Below are 17258 nucleotides of genomic sequence, written 5' to 3' on the forward strand. Positions count from 1 at the left end.
TTTTGCATAGAGACTGATGGTTTTGAAGTGTGTCAAGTTATAAAATCCGATGGTTACTTTTTCCAATATATGCCGTTGTCACCCTAATGTACTGTCTCAAGTTTTTCGGTAAGTAGTCGACATGAAGGTACTAATCCGTTTGGAGCTCCTTTCATCGAAACCTATTGGACCACGATGAAGCGCGAGCTTCGGAAAATCTATAGAGAGGCGAACGACGACGAAAAGGACATTATTGAGAAGTAGACAAAAACGGAGAAAACGTACCGTAAACAACTGTACAAAATCTAATGGATAAAAAGTATCAAGCAATTTACTCAAACTCATCCTAAAATTTAATCAACGTATATAAGCTTAAAAAACCGAATTTTTTCATATCCACTACACAAACAATATTTTATCGGTGCCTCCGGTTTCACAGCAAAATGAGTGAGCTTATCAATGAATTCAAATTTATTAAACATTTAGACAATCACGTTACGCGTGATGGCTGTTCTAGAATCGACGGGTGACAGCTGCACTGCCACCAGTGAGCGGAGCGGCAGTGTTGGTAACTCGTTGGTAGGGATACCGTTTTTTCCGCAATAGGTTCATAGAAAATAAAAGTACCGGTACTACGGGAAAAGGTAACACCGATTGACTTCAATTTAATAAAATTCGTACTAGACGTACTACACAAGGTGTAACAATTACTCTAAGTGAAAATGGAACCTCGAGACAGTGACCTAGGTACCACGTCCACAACATTATACGTTCTAATAGCGTTTAAAGGTTTAGCCCAGCCTAAAAACTTCGAACAACACCATGTCGTCAAATAACGGGTGTTCAATAGAAAATGAGAATGATTTCAATACCTTTCTGTAATTAAAGTAAAGAGCGTAAATTTTTTTTCTCTCCAAGAGAATTGCTCTCTGGACTCTCTAGAAATGGGTGGCAGGTTTCTTTTCGCTCGGGTGCTGTCAGTTCAATCGAAGATGGTGTCGAAACAGCAAGCACTCCGCGAGCGTGTTGTACGGTTTTACGAAACGCATGATCATCGTGGAAAAAAGTTTACGGTGGACCACTTTCGAGACAAAAACGTGCCCGAGAGTACAGTTTACCGGATACCGGCATCCCAGAGCGCGGAGCGGAAGGCTGGTAACGGCTGTCCGGCGAAGGTAACGACGATGAAGAAGAAGGAAGCGTTTTAAATATCACTGCTCCCATAACTTGATTCACCGAACCCTCAAGATCGAGGACATCATCTGTCGGAAGAAGACTCGGTCCCCCGAGTACGAGTACGAGGACGAGCAGATAGCGCTCGTGAAATCGCAGTGCTAGTGGATGACGAATAACTACGATTTATGACAAAGTTACTGAAATTATGAATCCTAAATGCATGCATGAAATTATTTGAGTTATCATAAAACTACATAGCTTGTGCCAAAAATATACATGGCGTAACATTCGAATGTTTGGTTGGGTTATTGTGGTTGTTTCTTGGACATGTTTAGTTGTTTTGTTGTGAAGCTTATTCATAATTAAGGAATACACTAGTTTGTATAAACTATATCAATTAAAAGAGCCGATAGCTAGACGATATTAATGATTTCAGGATCTTAGTTACGATTTTCATAATTTATATGCACGTTTTCGTGATATTTTATTGTTCAAAATATTACCAAATTTGATACGTGAAATCATGTGACTCATGTCCACGATATCAGCAATTTGTAGTTTCTCTTCGCCTTATCGAGATATTTTATTTTAATTACCATCCGATTTTTTAATCGGAGTCACATGATATTATGAACTGGACCATGAAAATGTGATCGATTCGCGGTTACTTGTTTATAGTTCACATATCACGATGCAAAAAATGTGGCACCATAATGAATTTTTGGTGCTCAGCGCATCTTTAGTGTTCTATCCATACATCGCATTGAACCTTATCGAATGTATAATAATGTTCGAGGTCCTAATAGATTTTTTATAGTTCGTGAATGATGTGCTAAGAATCAAGAACCAGTTTACAAATCTATGAACATTTGTTTATTATTTAGTTCATTCACGATCACGCATGGTCAGTCGTGACTTTTATTCTAGGAAGCATGAATAAGTTCACGTATCCATGAACAATATTTTGTGATGATGAGTACTAGCAGGGTTGCCACATTCACAGATATTTCCGTAATGTCATAGTTTGGTCACAGCTTCTTTTTCACAAATAACAGATTTCCGCCATTTTCATGAAATTTTCACAGATCTCCGCAGATTTTTGAAAATAATCTACAAAGATTTTCGGGAAATTTGATACGAATTTTCACAGATATTTTCAGGTTCGAAGCATCACATGTGGTAAAACGATTTTTTAGTTAAAACACAAATTTCAATGTGGCATTCTAGAAAACCAGGAATGATGAACCAACTCACGAATGCCTGAACAATATTCTATGCTTTTGTGAACTATTTCACGGACAGACATGGTCTGTGGTCACTATTATACTAGTAATCATGAACCAGTTTACGAATGCAGGAACAATATTGTATGACTTTGTGAACTATTTTACCAACATGAATGGCAAGTCGTGACCGATATACTAGGAATAGTGAACATGTTCACGAATAGATGAAAAATATTTAATTATTTGTGAACTATTTTACGACCACGAATATTAAATCGTTACCAATAGGGGAACTGGGGGTAAGACGGACATGTTAAGGTTATACTCAAATAAAACATAGTAAAAGCATGTTTTTGTCAACATGAAATACTCTATGTTGTAGCTCCATATGTTGGCTTTCGAGTACCCAGAGGGATTATGTTACAAAAATCAACAAGTATCTTCTGCACTTTTTTCAGACTGCGGGTGAAACGGACATATGGTGGGGGTAAGACGGACATGTCGCCAAAAGAATGCCCACAATACAAAATATTAAAATTTACTGTTTTTAATGGTTGTTTTGGATAGTTTGTGGGTCTTCTTAATATATATGTTCAATTCGAGGTGAAAAATAACGTTTTGGCGTTCAATTTAAAGTTGAAGCAAATGATGTATTTTCTAATATCGATTTATCCGTTGTCATAAAGAGCTATACAATCAGTTCCAATGATCAGTGAAATAATTTATTCAAAACTGGAAAGTTACATATTAAATACGCAATTGGTAGCATCAGTTCCTCGATTACGCATAGCCAGAATATGGGACCTGCGCAAAGTCTTCTACCTTTTCCAGGTCCTAGGAATTCCGTGTTCAGCCTCGGTCACATTAACGTACATATTGCGGTCTACTACATGTGAGACTTCAGCTAACTGGATGGTTCTCCACGTTTGACTGCTAGAATTTCGTTTCTACACGAGAAACATTCATATAAGGATGAATCAATAGAATTAATCAAGACTGGCCGTCTTGCCCCACCAGTACACATATTTTTTAAACGCTTGCACTTATTCACACGTATAACAACTTACCTGTTATTTTCCACGAAGATGTCATTTAAGAGTTACATTTTCGAAATAAAAGAAAAAAATCGCGAAAAAATTGATTTTTTCCTCGTTAAACCTTAAAATCAGAGACGTAAAAATTACATCCGCAAGAAGATGAACTTCTAATTATCAATGTTTACTTACATTTTTCGCTTTTAACAATATTAAACGCCTACTGAGTGCTTCATAATTCAAGGATATCCATAAAGAGAGAGTACCCATATAATGCAAATGAACTTTATATGCTATATGCCTAAAATAACCATGTGTCCGTCTTACCCAACCTGTCCGTCTTACCCACAGTTCCCCTATATTGGGAATCATAAAGTAGTAAACGAGGATTGAAAGTGTTTATGAATGGTATTCCATGTTCCGTTAAATAATTCACGAGAAACTATCCAGACTTTTCATTTTGTGTACTAATTCACAACCACGAAAACCATGAATCAGTTCATGTTATATAGCCGGATTCTGATTAATTTTCCTAAATCTAGGAATAGAATCACGAGTTTACGCACAGAAAATCGATTTGGTAACGACATGGCGGAAACCGTAATTGAAGGTCACAAAAAATCAAATATCTCCATTTATAAAAGCGTTATGAGGGCGTAACTGAATAAAAATTGAGCACAATTATAAAACACATGTTTTTGTTCATGGTTTTATTTTCGTAACGTAAAAACGTGATTGTTCCAAAATTCACATTTTTTTTCGTGTAGCTGCTTCACTGCGTTAATGCTTAACCCGAGAGTGCTATGCAGAAATGCGTGCGTACTCTTATCTCGCACGCTTGCGAAGATTCGAGAAGTCAGTTCTGAACGCGTTTTTGCGATAGATGGTGGTTGACACAATTTGGCGAGACAGTAGTGTCGTCGCTAAAACTAACGCGAAAGAAAGCAGTCTACGATGTGATATAAACGCGCATCCGTCACACACATTTAGTTCAAACAGAGTTTCGACGCGAACTGAAAAAATTGAAAATGTGGCCTCGAGACAGGAACCTACGTACAGTTACATCATGTCAGCAATTGCGTATTAACAGTGTTTACAAATTTAACCCAGACGGAAAACTTCAAGCAACATGCCGCACGACTACAAATAAGGCTATTTCAAAACCAAGATCCCTGCATATTTGGGTGACAAAAATCGTTGTAGGTTTACATGATCTAGCACTATGCACTAGTTAAGCACACCTTGATCGATACATGTGGAAATATGGAGTAGTGGAATCCGTAACGAGCGAAGCTTGAACAAAAAATTCACCAACTTTCTCAATGGCGCTCGTGTGATCAAAATGGGACCGACCGAACCAATTCCATCCTATCTGTCTTTTAGAGTCACCGAAAGGCAAGATATTATCTATAGGCAAATAACGCTGTGCAGCTTCCACGAACATATCCCTACGTGGAAGTTCTTTAACTAAACGCAACATTATAGAAAGCCACACGCTGAAGTCACTCCGGAAAATTTACTTTCTACAATCAACAGCAACAAACAGCCTTTGATATAGGCTACTGAAACACAATCAAACGGCCAGAAACTACCTGATACGTTTCGCCTCTTGAAATCAGCTGCTAAAATCAACAGCATTATAACAACGATTGCGTCTAGTACCTCCAAACCAACAATCAGCTCCACAAATCACATAGCATCGATAAAGTTTCCATTTGTCTTAATTACGGTCCTATGATATTTCTGAAGCGCACAACTGGTAATGTAGGCCGGTTCCAAGAGCAGGTGAATATTTTTCTGAGAATTAATGTATGTACTTGAGTGGCGTTTAGAACAATCAATAATCCTATATATTAGGAACGATAGATGTTTCTGCAACTGTTTCTGAGAGCGGTTTGAAGTGTGGTACGGAGTCACTTCTTGTTGAAACATTACTTATGGGAGCAGTCCGTACTGTTATTCAGTGGCGGCTCCAGATCCAGAACCGTTATACAGTGTTAGCGTGTTTATTTAGAACATTGTAGCTTATTGAATCTGTATCGTTGACGAATAAAACCAATAGAAGTAGTTCTTAGTGGCTTCCTTATGAAACATATTGAATAATGTTTGAGATTCATTTGCCAAATCAATCGCAACACTTCCAAGATTCGAAATTTCGTTTTCGAAATCGTGCATCAGGTATATTTTTCAAAGAGGCTGTGTCCTCATAGAAGGACCCATGGTGACATAGACCTTTGCCGCCGTTATGGCTTCTAGAATGAACACATTCGACGTTACAAATCCAAACACCAGCGGGATGCTGTAATAAATTTGAACCATAATGGGATCACTGCGATATCAGTTTCGATTTTGATTGATTTTGGCATTTTTTTCCACAAGCCCTTATGACATACAAAAGAAAACTTTTCCAAAATATTTACCAGTCAATACTCCTGAAAATAACATAACATTTTGTTTTAAATATCAATTAGCACAAGTTTATTTCATATTCTAAATCTAAAACTTCCTCATCTTGGCTACGCCACTGGTGCATTGCATCTCGAAGCTTTACTTTCGTTCTGAAGTTTTTCAAATCACAGATAGTTACCGGTAGCGACTCGTCCTATTATTTAACATTCACTGAAGCTTGCTTGCGTATGTGATATCCATGTTCGATAACATCTAAAAATAGCTTTTCTATAAATATGTATGCCCTAGAATTGATTTATCACCGGAACGATGTATTGTCAGCAGACATCAAACATTAAACACACAGTCAATGCGAAAGATGTTGTCAGGAGTCAGCAAATCGAAAGGCTTCATCAATTCAATACCAAGAAAACCCTTCTTCGATTCACGATGGTTCGAGTAGACATTGGTTCTCCGTAAAACGTGACATTTCTAGCAAACTATATTTGATACAGTTGGCTCCGCTGCGTGTTGATATTAATATTGACATTGAGCATCGATGTACTTGGGATATGTATTTCGATATAACGGTGATCAAAGCGTTCAATTTCCGCGTAGGTTAAAAACCCTCAGAGCTTATATTTCTTGGATGGACGGACTATGACTAAGTTGCATTCCCAATCAGTGCTTTATTTGGAGATGATTTGCATAACGTTTCAAACAGAATTTACCCGATCTGCTCGATTGTTTACAGATCCACAAAAACTTCTAAAACTCAGAAATTGATATAAGCAATAAAACGTTCTCGACTTTTCCAATCAACAATTTTCACACCTTTTCCCCACCTGAGCCCCCGATAATTCCAGTCACCAATAGTGTTAAAACAAACAAGTTCTACCACAGAACAAACTTTGGAGCAAACTTTTAACCAGCCCTGCCTAAAGCACACATGCATCAATCAAACCCCTGTCGGAATTCCGAATGAGCGATAGGCTTTTCGTTTCCTTTCTTTCCCTCTGAACATTCCACAAAACCCTCCTCACGTCAATGCAATGGTGGCCCGACCCCCATTGGAAAAACTGAAACGAACACGGCTCCCGTTTCACCTGGCTTCGATGTCAATTTAAAATGTCTCACGCTCCCATTCGCTTACACAAGAGCCAGTCCTTTTTCCCAAAGCAACTCAGCCGTCAGGCACCCCTTGATTGATAGACCGACCGACCGACTTTCACCCTCTTCCACCCTGCTCCTGCCTAACTCAGCCCAATCTAATCGTCCCTTGAGTTTTATCGTACCGGCAACTCTATGAAAAATTGAATTTTCCATAGTATTATCGCATTGCCACAGATCACGATGGAATACGCGCTGCGCGGCTTTTTCTATTGGGATTTTGATTTGCACCTTCTTTCATCCAATCGATTGCATAGAGGAGCTGACTGCCAAACTTGTGTCCCAATTTGTCACCTTTCACACACACACACACACACATGCATACGAGGAATAGCGAGTTTCCCTTTGTTCAGCAACGCGGGATCCAGTACTAACAAGAGAGCGATAGGTGGCGATAGATGCGCCAAATGTAAAAATTAATTAAAAATTTACATATGACCTAGCGACCACGAAAGCGCCCGGAATTAATTCGCTCCCCGTTGTGTGACTGTGTGTGTGTGCGTGCATTATTGGCAGTGCAAACTCCGGCTCCAAATTCCCGAACCCACCTGCGATCGACAAAAGTATATCAGCCGTGTAATTCTTTGCAGCTCAATAATCTGCGGTATCGAATAAATTAAAAGCAAGTAAAATTATTTATTCCCATAAATTAAACTCACGGCTTTCATAAATTAAACGCCAGCTCTCGATGTAGGGGTCGTAATTGAAATTCCGAATATCGAACCGTACCAATTAAGCACTATTTTCACTTGTGATCTTGAACGAACAGCGAGAATGAAATAAAAAAATACAAGCACACACACACGCGCGCGCGGGCGTTTGTGGTTCATGTAGCAATAACAAATTGTGGAACACTTTATGATTCAATCATGATTTCCGTTTGTAATTATTTTCACTGTGGTTGGCAACGAACTACGATTTGCCGCATTGTGTAATTACTTCGCTATGAAAAGCGCACCCCTGCTGTAGTTGTCGCCGTTGAAAGTTCGTGTCGTATCCAATCCGTTGCAACTACTACTAGCTGATTGGTGATATGTAGTAACCTGTAATCTAGCCGCGTCATCCCAGTAGATGTGTCATTTCAAGGAAAAGTTGTGAACATTGTTACCAAAGAAATTACTGGTTGATTTTTGTCGAGAAATTCTGCGCTTGCACGTCAACCGGGAAATCCGCGAAATCTTTTTAATTGTAGTTAAACTACAAAAACCACCACTTCGAAAAATGCGTGATGTGCATAAAATTGTATAATCAATACGGTTGTTGATTATTTAAACAATATTGTTGAAAACGACAAGATAATATTGTATTTTCGTGAAAAATGTGTAGCGTAGTTTGTATTTTTTAAAGTTGCATTAGTAAACTACTACTTTGCGTTTCCATTTGGCTTCGAATGAAAGGAAACGCCCAGTAGTTTGTGCAGAATAATCTAACGGTAGTTTAGCGTTTATCGTAGGCATGGTATTGTTTGCACGTTTGAGCGGTAAATTAATTTCAGTTATGATCTACATCGGTCGAGTTTCCATCAGCCGCAATTAAGGCTTCGATATGCTTCCGGAACACACAACATGTTCTGATGATGTAGTGTGGGTCCATGTCGCCCTAAGGCAGATCAATTTCTGTGGCTTGCTCCACTTGAGTCGCGTTTAGAACAAGCCTTGGCCTTCGTGACGCGCCATACAGGATAATCCAATGGATTAAGATAGACACATCCTCCACCAACAACGGCAACGGTTCCCGCATTCACTTTTGAGTGCGATTCTTGGTGTAGCACGGAGATTCATCTTGTAGAAATGTTACATTTAGTTGTGACCCGTATTGCTCTTTAATACACGGAAGTACATAAATAAATAGCCTACGTAGACCTCCGTGTTTACGTTTGTCGCCTTCTGTAACGAACTCCGAATCCAAATTCGACCATCCGAAACCACCAGGAATTAGGTGTGAGAACAGAACAGGGCTCGATTGGCACGTTGCCCATGATATTCGGAGATTTGTGCCTTGCCATGTTGATTGGAAGAGAAAGGGAGATGAAAGAAAAAAGTAAGAAAATGGAAAATGACAACACAATATAATCACTACACCAAACAGTAAACAGCCTGTATTCTTCACTCCCAACATTTTTTTATGAACAGTAGTATTTCAGTTTTAGCTCCCTGTACATAAGTTATTCTATGTATGGAGAATCGAAATACCAGACACGCAACTGTATTACTGCAGGTCAGGTACAAACTATATGAAGCTTCGTAATCGGATTCACAAAGATCACACGAATATCGCTCAGCACTCTGAATAGCAGCTATGTGATTATTGCGTTTGCAATGTCTAGTCAGTGCCCTGACTAGAATACTGCAATTGTGCTTGGAGAAACAACCACATTTTCGGACTCACACCCGGCAGCGAAGTTTTTGTTTGAATGCAAGATTGCAAGCTAGACCAATGGTCAGCATGTTCGGATGTAGCCCGAGAGCGAATCTTGTGCCTTACCCTACTTATCGAAACTGGTAGAACTGGTCCTGGACCGACGAAGTCAGTTGCAGCACCCATTCTTGCCAATTCGTCCGTCCATCCATTTCCAGTATTGCCGGAATGTCATGGAACCCATAGAAGGTAGATAGCATTTGGAATAATAAATTTTTCCGCTTGAGTTCGACATACGATTACTAATTTCGATCTCGAATCTGTCGAACTAAGTGGTTTCAGGGCAGCCAGACTGTCAGAATAAAAATAGATTCTCTTGCCGATTGTACGCCACACAGAATCGCGAAGATTTATGGTTAGAAGACTGTACAGTATCTACCAAGCGAATAAGACTGATTCAATCTTATTTCACGACAATAGACTCCAGCACCGGCCCTCAAACAAAGCACCGCCAGTACAACAAACCTCCCATTCTTCAAGTTGTCGCTCCATCCATCCATTAGAGCTTGTACAGTCACACAGTGTCGTCTAGCTGGACAAAACATCAAAATTTTATTTTGAATATTTTGCAACCTCATCGAGATAAACGTTCCAATATGTTCAAAATAATTTTAATCGGAAACCCTCATTGTAAACTTAAATCGACATACATTTCACCGTATCCAGGCAAAAAATAATGCGTGAGTGGCAAGTGAAAGCAAACTAATAAACTTTATTATTGGTATTAATTTTGCTACGGTGGAAAAAATGTTATTGCACATGAAATATAAATTTAACGTCTGTCAAAAGTGTACACAAGTTTTTGTGCCTTAAGGGTCAGGTGAACGGGATGAAAAAACCTAACAGAGATTGTCTCGTTTACAACTTATAGAACAACTTGATGATCCAATGATACTCAGAGATATTTCTTTTAAAAAAAGTGCCGTGCATTAACAGCAATTTTGGGGAAAACTGAAACAAAAAGTCTTCAAACAGAACCGACTCAAATTCGTTCAGAAGTACAACTTTTGAATTGATCTGCTACTAAGCTACTTTGAACTACCCGGACATTATGCAGGGTGATGAGCACTGTGAAATTCATTATAAATGTGTAGATGCAAAAATGATTCAGTTAAATCAAACTGACTTAAATGTCTTAGTAATATAGGGGAATCCGGGGCTATTAAGACATTAGAGATGATTCGGACGCTCTCAATTTCTCAGAAAATCGTAAGACTTTCTGACTGTCGTACCTATTCGTGGAACCGCCAACAACCCAAAATTAGCTTAATTTGTGATTTTCAGCCAAAATAGGCAATATTTTAGGTTTTGCCCGACTTTTGTTTTCGAAATTCCGCCACTGTACACCGTATGGGAATACTATAGCGTAGTTGATAAGTCTCACCTTAGTTCGAACTCTCACTGACACATATCGTCGCTGTTGTGCTATCTTATGACAAGCGCCATTTAGCACTTTTCGAGAAAAACGATTTTTAAAGCTTGAGATTGAATATCTTAAAATTTATAAATGCTACAAGCTTTTCGGAGAAAACATTCGATGCTTCTATCTTTTCTGAAGTAATCTCTCGATTTGTGTGAAGATCGGTTGACTACACTTACAGTTTTTGCTTAAAATGTAAACCAAAGTCGCTCGCATACGTGTTATAAGTGTGTATTGATGATAAAATATGTATGACGTGTCACAAATATGCACAGAAGATTTCATATAAAAATGAATCATAACTGATTCGTGAAATTATGTGCTATAGATAGCTATGTGCGATATTATACTTTTCCATGCGATAGCAGCAATATCAGGTTACAAAATGATAGTATTGGAACACAAAGTTTTCCCAGTTTTCCTCTTTTATTCGGGAAAAACAATAAACAAAAGATGGTTCCATTAACAATTTAGAGACAATATATATCATACAATGTTTGTGTTGATAGGCGACTAGACGAAACAAATAGTCTTCTTGCATAATCCATCACTACATTTCGGTATACTTTCCAAAACTAGTGGAAATCTCAATAGGAAATTTGTTCAATAATGTTGAAAATATAAGCCAACCATTCCCAGAAAAAAAACCTATTTTAATCCACCTAGCGGTGCAATTGTGCCTTTCTCAATCATGAATCACGAGAATGTGTGCGTTGTTTATATTCATTAAAAACTTTTAAATGCATATATTACATTTTATTATTATACATCACATGACAACTATATACCGGAAAATAAATCATTATTCGAGTTCTAAAATTTTGAAAAAGAAAAAAAATCCACGGTAATATTGAACTGAAAAAGGTGCGAAATCGGCAAAGTCCCAAAAAGTCGATTTTCATAAAAAAAAAATTTCCGAGATAACATAAAATCTCGACGTTTCATGCATTTTAAAGATGTTTGGCATCAAAAATACGAATTCGATTTCTGAAATTTCATGGGGTCCCCCCTTTGAAAAAAAATTGAGTTCCGGCTTATATGGGAATTTCATATGTGACCGGACGATTTAGTCTATATTTCCGGACCCATATAAGCGATCCGTACGAAATTTTATAGACATCTGTGGGGATATTATAGCTATCATTTGGGACTAAGTTTGTGAAAATCGGCCCAACCATTTCAGGGAAACTGATGTGAGTTCGTAAATTTTGAAAGATGGCCGCTTTTCCCGGGCACTTCCGGAACCGTCTATGGTGGTCAATGTAGTCAACGAATGTTTGGTTGGCCGTCGGTGACCTAGAACAGCAAATTTAAGTTGTTTGAGAGACATTTTAGCGAAATTTTTACTTTTTTTGCTTTCATCGGAGTATCGGTTTGAATCACAATTTGCTATGTGGTCGCACGCCACAACCTGTAACTCCGGAACCGGAAGTCGGATCGGGATGAAATTAAATAGCCATTTACGGGGACGCAATACCTGCCAAGTTTAGTCGAATCGGTCTAGCCATCTCCGAGAAACCGATGTGACTGTTATTCTGAATTTAGATACTTCCGCCGGGGCTTCCGGAACCGAGGATGGTGGCCAATGTGGCCAAATAGACTTTGAATGGATGTTAGTGACCTAATACTACAAATCGAAGCAGTTGTGGTCATATTTTGGAAAATTTTTCACCTTTATACATTCATTGCTGAATTTATTAAAATCGACATTTTCTGCGTGTTCGTACTTATCACCCTGTAATTCCGGAACCGGAAGTCGGATCCATTAGAATCATGGCATATCATGGAATCATGGCATATCTAACTCAGTTCACCCCAAAATGGCGTTTGTCATAAGATAGCACAACAGCGACGATATAGTGTGTTAGGCCGTTTGTCACCATTGGGCAGATCGGCCAGAAAAACAAATAACTTTTCAAGATGTACTCAATTCGTTTTTGACGATATTGGGGCATCGGCAACGACCCGTGGTTGTGGAAATCTGGAATCGTCTTTGTTCTCCGTATATTTCGAATGCTTCTTTTTTTAAATAATTTGAACACGGTTGACAGAATTGGCTCAAATTTTGAAAAGAGTCTCAGGGTTGCATGTCCGTAATGCGGGGAATCGTTTTTGATCATCCTTCTATTACAGCTGTTTATACTTGTTCAATTATGGGGGCCCCCTAACTCAAGAGTGCCCAGGTGCCCCACTTAATCTTAAGACGGCCCTGAAATCACATCAAAAATTGTGTTGAGGTAAATATCGGGGATCGTTATATGATACTCATCGGCGAAACCATATCTTGGAAACCCGATCTCATTAAGTTTCCTTAACAAGCCATCGTCAACAAGGTTGCATTGAATTAGTGACAGCATACCATCTTGAGGACATCCGCAGACACATAGTTTCCTTATCTCTACTTGTTTTAACAATGAGCACAGGCGTCGGCTGCTGGGTATCCAGTTAGTGATATATCAAGGTAGTCCATGATGTCGTACTGCTTCCAAAATTGACCCAAAAGGCACGTTATCAGAAGCACTTTCAATGTCATGATAAAACTCCTTAGTTTGATTGTTTTGCGAAAGGCTGTTTCAATGTTGTAGATAACATTGCGCAACAAGGTGGTGATAGACTTTCCCCGTTGATATGCAAGTTACAACGCTCACCCTAGCTGACATCCCGAATGTAGTGGTCGATTGAACATTCCGCTGATTTGAGAAGGAAAGATGACGGACTGATCGGTCTGAAGCTCACTTCCTTGTACAGCTATGAGGCCACCTTGGGAAAGGAATTTTACAATTACTTTCCGCAGCGCTAATGGTCTATATCCTGTTGCAAGACTACAAGTAAGAACTTTTTTAAAAGATGCTTTAAGTGTTCATATCCTCTTTGAAATAAAACTGGAATGATTTCATGTTTTCCCGGAGACTTATACGAAGCAAAACTTTGAATAGCCCGTATGATCGCTTCGATTGTCACAATTCTAGGAGCGAATACCCAAGAATCAGAACTACCTGAAAAGAACTAAGGGGCAGTCGTCGGTGATGGTTCCGTACAGCCTAGATAGTATGTGTCAAAAAGACAGTTGAGTAGTACATCTTCGTCATTCCATCAAGAGCTTCCTCTAGAAGCATACAGAACTCGAAGTGGATAAGCCTATTGCTATGCTGCTAATACGAGTAAGTCTGTTTTATCCACGACCTCATCCAAGTCACTTGGAGATTCAATCGTTGGTAAATCACTGTGATACCTAGTCGCCGAGCACTCTTCGTAGAGGTCGTAGATTCGTAGATTTGGGATTACGATATATGACGATATCGAGCAAGACGTTTGAATGATCAAAGACGATCTACTTATAACCAGATAACGATGGTTTGAGCTCGTCGGTTACGAGCCAGTTTGTAAACTCATGCGTAATACCGTCAGACCAGAGAGTTACATCTAACACCTCTTCTCTGTCAGCTTGTGCAAATGTTGGGCGATTTCCTACATTAGGGGAGACCGGGGCTAGTTGGCGGTGTTTTCAGTTTTCATTTTTTACCGCTTTGATTTTAGTAGATCTTGCTAAATAGAACACGTTGCATGAAAGGGTAGACTGTTGGCAACATCTCTGAATTTTATTAAAATGTTTGATACGTTGTCTTCTTTTCTAGAGACAAAAATATGTGACACGGAAAAGCCGCCAACTTACCCCAGCCTCGGGGTAAGTTGGCGGACTGCCAGAAAATAAGCCATCTAATGGAAATAGAATTACATAAGTGGTCCATATGAGATTGTCTTTTCAATTAAACTGTATAGTATTCGATACTTTTCATTATATTTCAGTCTCAATACCCCGTCATTTTGACTTCGACGCGTACTCCATATTCAAAAGCAAATTTTCGCAATTCTTGGCGATTGGCTGAAATAAATGCCACCTCCATTGACGAGAGACACAAGAAAAATTTTCTCTTACTTTGGAGTGAATTCCAGAAATGAAAATCTATGATGACTATTTTTGCATTAGAAATAGTACCGCCAACTTACCCCAACCGCATATTTTATAAAAAGGATTTAAAAAATTACTTTTGGGTATGAATAGGTATAATATCTATACGGATGCTGAAAGCTCTTTTCACGCACTATCGAAAAATATAATCTTTCGGGGAATAGATTGAAAACCAGGGTTGTGGTACCGGTAATACCGGTACCGAAAATTCCGGGAATACCGATCCATTTTTGGTACCGTAATACCGGTACTGAATAAAAGCCAGTACCGGTATTTTCGGTACTATACAATTTTTTATGACAAATATGTTAACTCTACAGGGGGATCTGTTTCAACATATCGGTCTGCAAGATAACGTTTAATTATACTAATTTGCCTTCTAGATAAATCGGTGAGATAACACCTTTGTGTGGGAATGAGGTGGAGCCATCATCCTAATAATTCTAGAAGTTAAAGTTTTATTAGCGACATTTTGATTGGTTTCCATTATTCACTGGGTTGCGCGTAATAAGACTATGGTCTAAGTCATGTCTGTATTTGGTTTGCTCTTAAACCTTTATCTATAAAAGAACGAACAGCGATTTAGTAGCTAACAGCTATAAACTTGATGATCTGCTTCAAATGGGGCGATTTGTAATTATTGGTGATCGGAAAATCCAGCAAAACTCCATAGTTTACAGGACAGCAAGGAGCCTTGATATGCATTAGAGAATAGCAAGCAAACGACAAAAAGGTCGAAACCAATTTTCAGAAAAGCAAGAGAGGGAATGCGATTAACCTGCTCGGATTTACTGCCATTCTCGCTTTGATTTATTGTTGTTAAAAGGGTTTCATACATTTACCATCTGTTCAAGTCGACGAAAGTCGCACCACTTAGCAGTTATTGATTTCAAAGTGGCCTAGATTTCGAAATAAAAGAAGGTGCCCTATACGAAAAATAACTTCTGTGAAATTAGTCTTGCCATTCCGAAGAAATTAAAAATAATTAACATAATTTTTGATCAGTACAAATCAATCATCAGAGAATAAGATCATCAGTTTGAGCATTCAATTTCAGTTTAAAGCTTTTTTTTATTTTTTTATTTAAATATTCGAGTACTGGTACTTTACCGGTACTGAGGGCTTCAGTACCGTAGTACGGTTCTCGCCAAAAAGGGTCGGTACTGCGAACCCTATTGAAAACCATCTTAAATAACACAAAATGTTTAAAATTAAGAAAATTTACAAAGTATGTTCAAAAATACAGTATCGTCCACAGCTTCTACAAAACATAATGTTTCGCAACAAAAACACCTTGGATAATGCGTTTCGCATTACTTGAGGTACACAACGAGAGACAGTGCTTTATGTCTAATAGAAACGGAGAAAAGGGCGTTCCGCCAACTTACCCCAACCGCCAACTAGCCCCGGGCTCCCCTATGTATGTACAGATTTGCACGACTTAAGTATCCCATTAATTCTGTGCCTCTCAAATTGAAATCTGAACTGTCCCAAATTATGTGGTGGGACTTTGCACCACCGAATATGAGTGGAAACCCGTATCTGCCCCAGCATAATACAACCCTCTTGAAGTCATCAGAAGGCAATGGTTCATTATACCGCAAATATGCCGAACATTAGACACATTTCTTGTTTATGTTATCAACAGTCATAGACTGCGACACCATAAATATCTCGAGTTTTTATGGCGGATAGAAGACATGCGTCAATAGCACTATTCGCAAGTATGCATGCACGAGGCATTTCACGTGGATTTGTCATGTCATTTTTGTTGAAAGCTACGACGGGGCTAAGTATCTTTTAAACATAGAAGCATCTTTTATAAAAAAAAATTAAAACACCCATCGACATGCCGGAATCGATCGAAATGGTGGAAACTTCAACTAATTACTTCCAAAAAACTGCACTACTAGGCTCAAGTCCGAATGCCAACAAGTAGCGCGATTCAAGAGTTATTGTAATTCCGTGATGGCATCATTCTTTAGCTGCGTGATTAGTGCCGTCGAAAATTGACTCTCAGAAAAATGTTTCTGCGTAACGTTCTAGATCTAGCATGGATGTTGACTCACTCTAGTAAAGCCGGTGAGTCAGAAATGAGCCTTGTGTTCTAGCAGTGCCCCTACGGTAAAGTGACCGGATGTTTCCGGGATGCATGCGAGACGCACTTAAGGAACCGATTGAAGATGCACGTTTTTCACATATTTGCGCAACCTTTGTTTGACTGAGAAACTCTTCGCAAATTTCAATAACCTGACACATTTTATTATTCGTTAAAATCACCGTTGTAATTGGGTAAATTTGCACGTTTCCTATATTACTAGAAGATTAGGTACAACGGCCCAAAACCTTTTATAATTACTTTGTACAATATTAATGTTCCTGGGGTTGGATTCGAAATCAGTATATAGGAAAATACGGAACACTTTCCGGGATCAGTCCTTTAAAACCGAGAATGACCCGCCCAATCCGGGACGTCT

The 17258-nt window shown here is 38.8% G+C and overlaps 1 protein-coding gene across 1 annotated transcript in view; it reads left to right on the forward strand.

Moving 5' to 3' along the window:
- Positions 1-16483, forward strand: part of LOC131678422 (chaoptin-like) — a 190879-nt gene extending 174396 nt beyond the window's left edge. The window contains exon 4 of the mRNA XM_058958573.1: positions 1-16483. This exon is cut by the window's left edge and continues 28689 nt beyond it. The gene's annotated coding sequence lies outside the window, so the exon portion shown is untranslated.
- The last annotated feature ends 775 nt before the right edge of the window (positions 16484-17258 follow it).

This window comes from Topomyia yanbarensis, chromosome 2 (genome assembly GCF_030247195.1).
Source record: "Topomyia yanbarensis strain Yona2022 chromosome 2, ASM3024719v1, whole genome shotgun sequence".
In the NCBI taxonomy this organism is placed as follows: Eukaryota; Metazoa; Arthropoda; class Insecta; order Diptera; family Culicidae; genus Topomyia; species Topomyia yanbarensis.